We start from the raw sequence: 13366 nt of genomic DNA, 5'->3' as shown, positions 1-13366 counted from the left end.
CCAGAATGAGTTGAAATAGCAAGATTTGACACTCTGGGAAGGGAGGGAACGATAAGCTACTGCCCACTATATATTGCCAGGTGGCAGTTTCAACGGAAAGGAGGGCCGTTCTGCCTCACCTTGCTGATGTTGGTTGGTTAGTTGGTTGGTTGGTTTGTTGTTTAACGCCGCACTCAGCAATATTCCAGCTATATGACAGCGGTCTGTAAATAATCGAGTCTGGACCAGGCAATCCAGTGATTGATATCATGAGCATCGATCCACGCAATTGGGATCGATGACATGTATCAACCAAGTCAGCGAGCCTGACCTACCGATCCCGTTAGTGGCCTCTTACGACAAGCATAGTCACCTTTTACGGCAAGCATGGGTCCCTGAAGGCCTTTTCTACCCCGGAATTTTCACGGGTCTCACCTGGCTGATGCACCAAGCAAGTAATTACATGATGCGCTAATGCAATTTCGTAAGAAGTTGGTAATGAAAATATATTTTTAATCAATTTAAGATAGAACCCCACAATCGTGGCATAAATTGATAAGCATATCAAAGCTTCTCAGTAAATACGGTGATATAACGTCACACATGTCAAAAGTATTTATCGTTATACTACAGGATAGATAATTAAAGCAACAAGTAAAATAGGAATATCACTCCATATCTTTAAGATAAATCTGTGTAGAAGAATAAATGATGTCCAAAATCTTGATTGTGTTTGTACACCATGTTCTATTGGAATGTAAACATATACTGAAATATTCATTGTTACGAAGCATACTTTTGATCAGAGATTTCCTAGGCACACAAGTACGTATTTGTGTTTAAAATGCTGTACATGAAATATATATATCAGTAGTGATGTTTCAAACGGGCATTTTATGATTGCTTCAAGCCCAAGCCCTCCAAGGGATACAACTTCTCATAATTATTCTATGAGCGCCTCAAGTCGAAAACTTTAAACATCCCCTCACAACTTTAATTTGACTATATTCATATGAATAAGATATCTGATCGTTGGGTGCCAAAGTTTCTAAATTCTGATCTTAAGGAAAACAATACTGGCATTGCCAGAGATAATTTAGAGCAAATTGAGGAGGATTTCGTCAAATTCAAAAAGTAATTATTAACGGGTGATGAAAGATGGGTCTACCACCATGACTCCGAGTGAAAACGTCAATCCCTGGAACGGCACTATTCCACTTCTCCAGCACCAAAGATACTCCGGTCTTCAAGATCAGTGAAGAAGATGCAAGGGTGTGATCCTTGTTGATTACTTCGAAGGTCAAAGACGATTACCGGTGCCTACAGTGCTGATTTGCTTCATCGCTTGAGAGAAATGCTGACTGCTGGAGTTTTACTACTTAATGACAATGCCTCTTCTCACATCTCACGACTTGCAAAGGATTCTGGGCGACAATGTGGGTTCGAAGAGCTTCCTCACACTTCATACTCGCCAGCGTGGTGTAACTGCAAAGCTTAAAAACGGCGTTAAACCCAACTACCATACACACGCACGTGCATGATTGTCACTATATACGTGCAATAAAGTTGAACACGACGTTAAACCCGGGCCTTAAGCGTGACGAGCGAACGCTTTAACCACTAGACTACCCAACCGCCCCTGAAGTGAGAAGACGCGGTTTGCGAGCTGTCCCGTTTTATGAAGATAAATATAAATACACTCCAACGCCCGTACTTTGTATTTGTAGTAATTACGCGAACATCTCCGATGCGATTAGCCAAAACAATGGATTTGGGGATACATTACAATCAAACCCCTTTAAAGCGGAAACCGTTGATGCGGAACCCTGCTTTCAAAACTATAACAGTTTGATATCACAGCGTCCATAGTGATAATAGACATTAAGCGGTACCCATGATTCGTCAATCCACACATTCCGCACTCCACCCAACCACCCAGAAAGACATAACAATAACAAACAATCCAGGGTATTCAAGTTAGAACGGTGTTAACGGGTCTCCACTGTTTACAACTTGAAATGTATTGAGGTCGGAGATCATGAATGAATGAACACGCAGCCCGCGAATATACCCCCAAGGCAACCAGCGTACTGATATGATTCAATCTAACTTACGGTGACTCGCGGTGACTAGCGTTGACCTCCAAAACTACTGCATAATCCGCGACCCAATGAGCCGAGAGTCACAATGAAGAGCTGTGTTGTACTGGGTACGGGAAGGACTTCCCATTGGCTGTCAATGTTGACCTCAAATAAACCAGGAACTTCCACAACAAAGCTATCTGTACTATCCAGGAAATCGATATTAGAGCTCCGGGGAACGACTGTATCATAAGAAACCGAACATTAATGGCAGGTACTCTCTAAAAATATATGTTTATGCGTCTGCTATATTTGAAAAAAATAAACAAATACAAACAAAACCATGGCTACGTATGTCTACTTCAGTAAGTAGAAATATACACTTACCACCGTGCATTCTCTTCAGATAGAATTGAGTGAGTGAGTGAGTATGGTTTTACGCCGCTTTTAGCAATATTCCAGCAATATCACGGCGGGGGACACCAGAAATGGGCTTCACACATTGTACCCATGTTGGGAATCGAACCCGGGTCTTCTGCGTGACGAGCGAATGCTTTAACCACCAGGCTACCCGACCGCCCTCAGATAGAATTGATGTTATTTTGGCTATGTATTGTCCGCTACTTAAGCCGATTTAAAACTAAGTAACTTCAATTTCAATAACACAAAATGTAGTGCAGTCCCTTTCAGGTGCCGATAGGACATTTAGAAAGATACAGGAGAGATTTAAATTTTACCAAATTTCAAAGGAAGGCAGTGTAGTTCCACAAAAAGTAATATGTATTCTTCAAAACTCAACACCTTTTCATTTATAATGTACGTTACCTATAATCACACTTTCCCCGGTTTATCAGGTCGATGGCTGGGGTAACATGCCCAGAGTGTGTAAATTGTGAAAGTCAACAGCTTTTACAGACGAATACCATTATATTGTCAGATGTCAGTTAGTTTTCATATCAAACGTTACTGTATAAACCAGACACGTACTCACGACCTTACAGTGTATAATCATGAGTGAGTGAGTGAGTTGGGTTTAACGCCGCTTTTAACATTATTCCAGTCATATCGCGGCGTGTCAACTTAACGTGGGAGGAGGGCCCAAAGTGATGCAGGTCTCTGACGTTTATCACTTTGGTGAAACTCACGAGCACGCGTATGGTGCTGACAAACCTAGAAATATAATTGGGGCGAACCCGGATTCGAACCCACAATCATAGGTTTCTTGCGTGCCCAAGGGACGCAACTCTGCACAGCGAATAGCAGCGCCTTAGACGACTGGGCCACCCGTACCTGTATAATTATGAATACAAACAAATTAAAATATACCAAGTATTTGTTTGTTTTAGACAAATAAGCTTTACGTAAAGATTCCTATTGATTTGATGTTGATGAAATAGATTAAATATGTAAATTCAAACGTTCTTTACATCTTTGCTAACTGTGTTTACAGAGAAAAGATATATCCAACTCCTACAGTGTATACTTAAACATAATTTCTGATACTTTATATATTGCCGTATGGTTGCGAGGCTGAGTGTACGCAGAGCTTACATCTCAAACAACCGAGCCTGACCACCCGATCCCGTAAGTCGCCTCGTACGACAAGCATAGTCGCCTCGTACGACAAGCATGGGTTGCTGAAGACCTATTCTACCTCGGGTCCAAGGGACGTTGATAATAATGCTTTAGTGTGCGAGTATTAGTGTAATGCTCGCTCGGGAATGCCTCTATCAAATTGTCTGCGTCGGGCAACAACGTGTCGACAATCATTGCAATAAAAATATCGCCAGCTTTAAAACATAATTATATTAATTAAAACATAAAACTACATGCATGCATGATAAAAGTAAGGTAAATAATATTTGATACAGTATGGATATACTTAGCATAAGATAAACGCTGTAATAATACCCTTGCCTTCTTCAGGGCTATGTTCAATGTGACAGCGTTTTGTCAGTGTTAAGAGGTGCATGACGTGTCCCGCTGGGTCACACGAGAAATACACACATCCATGGGAACAGCGCAACGTGAGCCGCCGATATAACTCGTTGTGGCTGCAATGTATGGATAAACATATGATTTCAGAACATTTAACTTGGTCATAAAATGGGTGTTTTGTTCGCAGTGATTGCATACAACGACCAACCCAGTCGTAAACAGGTATTTCCTCACGGAAACAGTTTTTCATTGGCTGGGGTTGGCGAATCAAAACCCGAATAGACAGTGTGATTCACTTAGTCTATATAAAGCCAAATGAGGTTATGCAGGGAGAAAATAACCTTGACGCTTTGTATCCTTACCTGATTGTCAACTATAGAAACATATCTGAAATATCTCAATGGCGTTTCTAAGGGAGTGATTATTGCTTAATGCCGCAACAACAACGTTTTTTCCGAGACGAAGACGTTTTGACCCCACTTCAAGAAGCTAACGTGTGAAATAAGTGTTGTTTTACAATCCGATTACGAAACAAAATCATACTAGTATTTCATATTAGTGTATGTTTCAGGGATGTGTAAATCTGTAAGTTCTGCACCATGAATTATTGTGAGTAACAGTAGTCTTAACTGCGTCTGGAAAGTTTTGCGATGACCTGTTCACGAGGTAACTGAACATCTTAATTCGTGTGTTGATATTATTTAGGTGTTATAATTCTCGTAACGTTACTCAATGACATGTATTTAGTGTAAACACACTTTATTAATAAAGAAATGTAAATTGATATAAGGCTAACCAAGCAAATATTTGGGGGGAATATTGTAGTCGAGGAAACAAAATGAAGCCACACCCACTAATTCCTATATAATAGGCGGGGTCTGTATTGAATAATTGCGCTGGACGATGTCGCAGCTTTCGTTTTGCTGTCCTCAGTTCATTACGCGATTTACAGTGTATATTCCTTTACAAACGCAAGAATATTGAAGTCAGTTCTTTATGTAATTATGGGGCACGGGTGGCCCAGTCGTCTAAAGCGCCGTTATTCGTTATGCAGAGTTGCGTCCCTTGTGTTACAATGATTACTATAAGTATTTGTTCGAATCCCGGTTCGCCCCGATTATGTTTCTAGGTTTGTCAGCACCATGCCCGTGCTCGTGGGTTTCACCGAAGTGATAAACGTCTAAGACCTGCATCACTTCGGACTTCCCTCCCACATTTAGCTGACACGCCGTGATATAACTGGAATACTGTTAAAAGCGCCCTTAAACCCAACTCACTTACTCACTGGAAATAATTAACTAAAATATTTGTGCAATGTACCGTGTCACCATAACATGACTTGGCGTTACTACGATTGCAGTTCAAAAGTCCATTGTCGAATAGTAAGTGATAATTCAGGTAGCACTGAGCCAGACAAATGTATGCTCACCCTGTCCCATAAAATGTAAATATTCGGATCTTCTGAAAGGTCGTTTTTCGACCTGCACCATATGAGCCGTGTTTTCCAGTTGAAGGATTGACTTGCCTTTGCATGTGTTTGTGACAGCCCAGATGGCCGAGTCGTCTAAGGCAACGCGACTCGCTGTGCAGAGTTGCGTCACTTGGGCACGCCACAAACCTATTATTGTGGGTTCGAATCCCGGTTAGCCCCGATTTTGTTTCTAGGTTTGTCAGCACCATAACTGTGCTCTTGGGTTTCACCAAAGTGGTAAACGTCTGAGACCTGCATCACTTCGGGTTTTTCTCTCACATTAAGCTGACACTCCGCGATATAACTGGAATACTGTTAAAAGCAGCATTAAACCAAACTCACTAACTCTATGAGGTTCAACTTCAAACCATGTTTAGTTCTACGTTATTACTTTATTGATTTGACTTTCCCAAATATATATCATATATGTTGAGTGTCCTCGTAGAAAACGGTACTTTATGTTGTTTTCGAAAGCCTATCACTAGCGATGATTTAGCTTTAGTAAAGCTATTGGTTGGCCATGACAAGGATCCGGGTTCTTTTTTCTACTTGGGTGTAGTGTATGAGGACAAGTCAAGGTTTCTCCTTCTTTGAACTGACTTCAGTTTCGAGGTAGAACCCTCGCCACCGCCAACTGACATCTTGTGCTTGTATCATATCTTCAGCTCATCTTTCGCACGCATATCTATCACGCAGACATTCATGCTTGTTTGTTTGTTTTGTTATCACGCAAGCATGCCTATCCATCACGCAGACATGCCCAGCCATCACGCACATGCCTATCCATCAAGCACATGCCTATCCATCACGCACACATGCCTATCCATCACGCAAGCATGCCTACCAATCATTCACATGTCTATCCATCACGCACATGCTTATTCATCACGCCCGCATATCTATTCATGACATCACTCAAACATGCTTATCCATCACGCACACATGCCTATTCATCACGCACCATGCCTATCCATCACCTATATGCTTATGCATAACGCACATGCCTATCCATTACGCACACATGCCTAGCCCTCACACACATGCCTATCCATAACGCACATGCCTATCCATCACGCACACATGCCTAGCCCTCACACACATGCCTATCCATAACGGTCCCATGCCTATCCATCACACACATGCCTATCAATCACGCACACATGCCTATACATCACGGAAACATGCCGATACATCACGCATACATGCCTACCTATCACGCACACATGCATGCCTATCCATCACGCACACATGGCTATCAATCACGCACACATGCCTATACATCACGGAAACATGCCGATACATCACGCATACATGCCTACTTATCACGCACACATGCATGCCTATCCATCACGCACACATGGCTATACATCACGCACACATGCCTATCCATCACGCACACATGGCTATACATGACGCACATGTCTATCCATCACGCACACATGCCTATACATAACGCACACATGCCTATCTATCACGCACACATGCCTATCCATCACGCACACATGCCTATCCATCAAGCACACATGCCTATCCATCACGGAAGCATGCCGATACATCACGCACATGTCTATCCATCACGCCCGTATATCTATCCACGACACACGCATGCCTATCCACGACACATACATCTCATCCATCAAGCATTCATATTTATTCATTACCTCGGCAGGGTAAAGCCAGCGGATAAAAACGATATCCGTTGGGGTCATATGCGGATAGAGATGCAAAAATCAAAGGTCAAGTAGTTTCACTGTTTATAAACAAACATGGCTTAACCCTTGTCATTCGGCGATCGTGTCAGAATTGGGATAATTGCTATCATTATGGAAAGAATAGTCTAATATACTGAAAACCAGTGTCTAACTAGCTAAGGCATTTTACAAGTTTTGGCAACTTTGGAGATATGAATTGCGAAACAATTTAGCCAGGGGCACTAGCCAAGCGGGATCACTTTCCATAGCTGTGCTTGTAGACCCCTGCGGCGTTTCCTTTTCCCCAAATTAAAAAAGTTGGATTTCGCCGAAATATGTTCGAATTATTACCTTGTTTCGTTTTATCGCTGTGTGTACATCTGACTGCACTTCGTAACGTTAGGACAGGACAGGCCGACCGTCAAAAACGTCTGACTGTGGCCGTGGCGTTTCGTAGGCTAGGGTTAGAGTAGCTTACCTTTGATAAAGGGCAGTTACTCTTTCGGACAGACCGATAGATTGCCACGAAAGGCAAGTAAAACAATTTGTGTAGGCAATTGCTGTTTTGCATATATGTAGTTACGCCACTGTATAAGAAACAGTTTTCTGTTGGAACTATATTGGCTACTGTCACTGTCCGCCTGACACATCACTTACCCTCTGACGTAATATATATTAATGCTCACATTCCAGGAAAAAATTGCAATGTTTAGGTTATTTTTGTGAGAGATGGAAAGCGATTTTCGAGCACAGAATTAAAGAATAACATTATATGAGAAAGAGGTTATCACGCGTGTGTGTTTGGGGATGGTAAATATCCTGTATTAGGAATAAACACTATTCCAAGGCTCGCTAAATACAATCTTTATTCCTAATACAGGATATTTACCATCCCCAAACACTCGCGTGATAACCTCTATATATCACACATGTACACATCATTCTTAACAGGACCGTCTCCGTGGTCTAATTGTTGAACGTCCGCCCAGAGCGGAAGGTCCGGGGTTCGATCCCCAGCCGCGTCATATCAAAAGACGTTAAAAGATGGTACTTGTTGTTTCCTTGTCTGGCGCTCGGCATTAAGGGGCTAAAACAAGGACTGGTCGGCTCGGAGTCAGTATACTGTGTCTGAGTGGGGTATTCATGTTAAACTGCGGCATGGTATCTCAGTGAGCTAGCACTATAAATCGGCATCAGTCCGGACTAGTACAAGCAGCCACACACACACACACACACACATACACGTGCATGCACGTCGCTATATAAGTGCAATAATCTTGGACGCGACGTTAAACCCCATTTCCCCTCACCTCATTCAGAACATGTACATGTACAGATGAAATTTAAATCGTGGAGTTTCTAAAATGACATACTTTCGGGTACCTATTCAACTCAACACAACCGCACTGATGATACAGTTATAGAAGATTTTGTAAACATAAAACCAAGCGGGTTCTTTCTTTATTGGAAAGGGTGGTGGGGTGGTGTCGCCGCGAAGTCTAAACCTAATACAGAGGTAGTTTTGTGCTCATTTATTTCGTTGCTAGTGTTAGGTTTGTGCACTAAGTGCTTTCAATGGTTCAATGTCTGTCTGAAGACAGCAAGACATATACGAGTACATATCTTGTCACCGTATTGTTATTGAATTATTAAGGTATATTGATGTATAAATAAATGACACCACTCACATACTTCTGAATTTAATGTTTTATTTGTGAGAAACATTCTCAAAGTCTAACTGGACGATTTACTGTCTGTAGGTTGACATCTACCTGATGTGCTGCGTCCATGACGAGTTGAAAAGTGCGAGTGTTTGTCTCCTGTGTCCTATCTGGGACCGGCTCAGTGGCCTAGTGGTAGCGGTCCTCCCGGACAGCGGAAGGTCTAGGGTTCGATCCCTGGCCGCGCCATACCAAAAGACGTTAAAAGATGGTACTTGTTGTTACCCTGTCTGGCGCTCGGCATTAAGGGGCTAAAACAAGGACTGGTCGGCTCGGAGTCAGTATACTGAGTGGGGTATTCATGTTAAACTGCGGCATGGCATCTCCGTGAGCTAGCACAATAGATTCGTCATCAGTACGTACAAGTACAAGCCGCCACACATGTGCCATAATAAGTGCAATAATCTTGTACTTATTGTTACCCTGCTAGGCTGTCGGCATTAAGGGTTTAACACAAAGGACTGGTCAGTTTACTGTGTCTGAGTTGGCTATTCATGTTAAACTGCGGCATGGTATCTCAGTGGGCTCGCACTATAAAATCGACATCAGTCCAGACTAGTACAAGCACACATGCACACACACGTTCATTCGGGTAGTGCAGTAATCTTGGACGAGACGTTAAACCTCATTTCATCACACCTGTCCTATCTGGAGGTAACATGGAAACCAATGGGTGGTCCATGGTGAGTGTCGAGCTTGTTGAAACGGATGAAGCAGCATATAATGTTCTGTCGCCTTAAATCGCATCACGATCGCTTATAAGTTCCAAATTTGTAGAGGCGGTAAAGACATGTATCCTCGTGCCGTCCCGAACATCACCAATAAGAAAGTCATCGCCACATTCAGACAGTCGCCACTCGCCTTCTAGGTCACCTGCAGCTCGGTTCTAGGAAGCTTCGTGGAATGGTCTTATGTTTGGCCCTGTGCCTGGCTTTCATGGATTCGAACACCGAAATGTTCTGGAGTGTGCTGCCGGGAAGATCGACTGTATTGCATCTCATCTGGATTTGAGCAATAGCCGTAATGACCTCAGCTTGGTGTTCACTCCCTTACAATGTTCTTGTCACTTATAGCTTCACTTGACCGCCTCCGTGGTCTTGTGGTAGAGCGTCCGCCGGGCGGAAGGTCCGGGGGTTCGATCCCCAGCCGCGTCATACCAAAAGACGTTAAAAGATGGTACTTGTTGTTACCCTGTCTGGCGCTCGGCATTAAGGGGCTAAAACAAGGACTGGTCGGCTCGGAGTCAGTTTACTGTGTCTGAGTGGGGTATTCATGTAAAAACTGCGGCATGGTATCTCAGTATGCTAGCACTATAAATCGGCATCAGTCCGGACTAGTACAAGCAGTCACACAAACACACACACATGTACATGCACGTCGCTATATCAGTGCAGTAATCTTGGACGCAACGTTAAACCCCATTTCACCTCACCTCCCCTATAGCTTCACTTACAAGACGTCAGCAACAAGATTTACTCAACTTTTAAACTTAGTTCCGTTCTAACTTCATCTCACTTCGATCTTAAAACTTTGTGTAATTTACCTTATATATACACCTAGACATTAATCAAGCATCCCCGGGTAATATGTAAAACAACAAGTTAAAACTAGCATGCACGTCAAGCCTCAGCTATAGTTGTGAATTACGTGTCTTGTGGCAGATCAGATTCTTGACTAATGAGAACTCAGAGAGGGATGCAAATGTTCTATGTATTAATTGCACTGAGAACACAGGATGTCCCAAACAGGTCCAAATGGATTCAAATCTGGACTCATCGCGGGTCAAGGCAATTGTCAATAGAGTGTCCTTGCAGATATGCACCCACACCACAAGAACGATGGCGTCTAGCGTTGTCGTCAATGAACACAGGTCGAGTGGCAAGTGCATGATTGTCAAATTGTATTGACAATGTCCTGGACGTAACGATCGCCGTTGAGATTGCCTCGTACTGCTACCATGTCCAGTTTGCAGGCATGAGATATTGCTCCCCACACCACCATGGAGCCTCCACCATACAGGAATGTTGGCGCAATGTTCCTAGGGGTTTACACAATGGTTCTATGTCTCCAAACCCGCATTTGCCCATCTGTGACGTGCAGCAAGAATCTTCTTTCATCACACCAATGGATCCGTCGCCACGTCCTCAGATTCCAATGCTGTCGCGCCATACACCAAGCCAATCGAAGTCTCTGATGATGAGCAGTTAACAAGAGACGTCTGGTGACCCTTCTTGACTTCAACCCAACTGATTTAGCCGGTTTCGGACAGTTCCTGGACAAATGCCTGTTGGAAGTCATTGTTCTGTCAGAGCGTTACTGTTAGCAAAGGGTTGTCGCCTCACAAGACGTGCTAGAGCCCTGTCTTCCCATACAGTTGTCTTTCGGGGTGGCCCTGGTCGTGGTCGGTCCTTTACTTCTTTGTTTTCTTACGAGTCTGTTGATGAGAGTGTGGTCATAGCCAAGTTCTCGTCCAATGGATCTGTATGACATACCTGTGTCATGCATGTCTATAATTCGCCACCGGGGTGCCTCTGACAGCCTCCGTGGTTACATGTGCTGACTAAACAATCAGATAATTGCCACTTTATCTACCCTTACTTGCATCAATATCATGCTTTTCCTGAAACTCGGACCGCCTCCGTGGTCTTGTGGTAGAGCGACCGCCCGGAGAGCGGAAGGTCCGGGGTTCGATCCCCGGCCGCGTTATACAAAAAGACATTAAAAGATTGTACTTGTTGTTACCCTGTCTGGCGCTCAGCATTAAGGGGCTAAAACAAGGACTGGTCGGCTCGGAGTCAGTATACTGTGTCTGAGTGGGATATTCATGTTAAACTGTGGCATGGTATCTCAGTGAGCTAGCATATAAATCGGCATCAATCCGAACTAGTACAAGCAGCCATACACATACACGTGCATGCACGTCTCTATAAAAGTGCAATAATCTTGGACGCGACGTTAAACCCAATTTCACCACCACCTGAAGCTCGAGGGTACCATACTCTACGTTCATATGTCTATGTTATTGTCATGACTATACTCGAGAACGAAAGCCGTTCATATGCATCAGTAACATGAACTTTGCATTATAATAAAACGGGTATATCACTGTTCTTTAATGTGCCAGGGGTGCTTAATTTCTAGGTGTACATATAATTCGAGAGAAGATAAAGTTAAATGGGTAGCGACAACTGATTGGTTAATCTCTTCTAATCCCTTTAGATTTTCGACAGTTAGGTCCATGGCACTAGTGCACTGTGATTTTCGATAGTTCCGCCCTGAACTTTAAAGATTACAATTTAGCCATGGTATTCAGTCCTGATATATATCCATAAGATAATCGACACTACGGCCAGGAACGGGTGGATATATTTAGTCTCGTCGGTAAAAGCGTGCGTGCCCTCGTCAGTGTGAAGGTCCGGGTTCGATTCTCCATATGGGTACAATGTTTGAAGCCCATTCTGGTGTCCGCCGTAGTGACGATGCAGAAAAGTTTCTAAAAGAGGCGTAACACCGTATATATGTCCTCACTCACTACATTGAATATCGTATCTTCAGACATTGCTTTCTATAGTTAACATATGGCATCTGGAGCAAACCTATTCCATATTAAAGATGCATTTGCTCATACATTGTTAACCGACGACCAAGAGTATGGATCGCCGTATAATCTATTCAACCTGCAACGCTCAATCGCAGGTGCAGCCTGTAGTAGTCCTGCACAACTGACATACAATGTACAAGTCATGCCAATAATAATCATTTCTGAAGATGTTTGTACTGCAAAACTTGAGAAGGTTTCTTTGTTGGATAATAAGGTGCGATGGGATAGTCAAGAGGCTGAAGTGTTAGCTAGTGTTTCCGAAGGGAAGGGTTCGATTCCGCAAATGGCACAACGTGCCGAAACCCATACTGGTGCCCCAACCCCAACCCACCTGACTCACACTTACAAACAGAAACGCAGACACATACACAGACACACACAGACACAGACACATACACACACACACACTCTCTCTGTGGGCACGGGTGGTCCAGTCGTCAAAAGCGCCGCACTTATCGCAAAGCGACACACACACAGACACACCCATACACACACATAAACACACATACACAAAAACTCAGACACACACACAAAAACACAGACTCAGTCACACACACAGACACACGCCCAGACACACAGGCACACACACAGACACACACCCAGACACACATACACACATACACTACACACAGGCACACATACACAGGCAGAGGCACACACACAGGCACACACATAGAGACACATACACACAGAGACACACACATACTCCCAGCCACACAGACACACAAACGCGGGGACACGCACAGATACACCGATAGGCAGACACACACACAAACATCGTTGTGACATTTCAGGAATACTGACTTCAATAATCCTGGAGACGTTTTTGTTTTTACATAACCGCTAATGGAGGTACAACGCCAACAGAGTAACACCTGCGTTAT

The 13366-nt window shown here is 43.5% G+C and overlaps 1 protein-coding gene across 1 annotated transcript in view; it reads left to right on the top strand.

The window, feature by feature from the left end:
* Nucleotides 1-13366, top strand: part of LOC139452392 (salivary peroxidase/catechol oxidase-like) — a 163198-nt gene that overhangs the window by 88167 nt on the left and 61665 nt on the right. The gene's annotated exons all lie outside the window — the stretch shown is intronic.

The sequence above is a fragment of the Haliotis cracherodii genome, unplaced genomic scaffold (genome assembly GCF_022045235.1).
Source record: "Haliotis cracherodii isolate W230 unplaced genomic scaffold, xgHalCrac1.p SCAF_9, whole genome shotgun sequence".
NCBI lineage: Eukaryota > Metazoa > Mollusca > Gastropoda > Lepetellida > Haliotidae > Haliotis > Haliotis cracherodii.
This window is presented reverse-complemented; position numbering and strand designations above follow the sequence as displayed.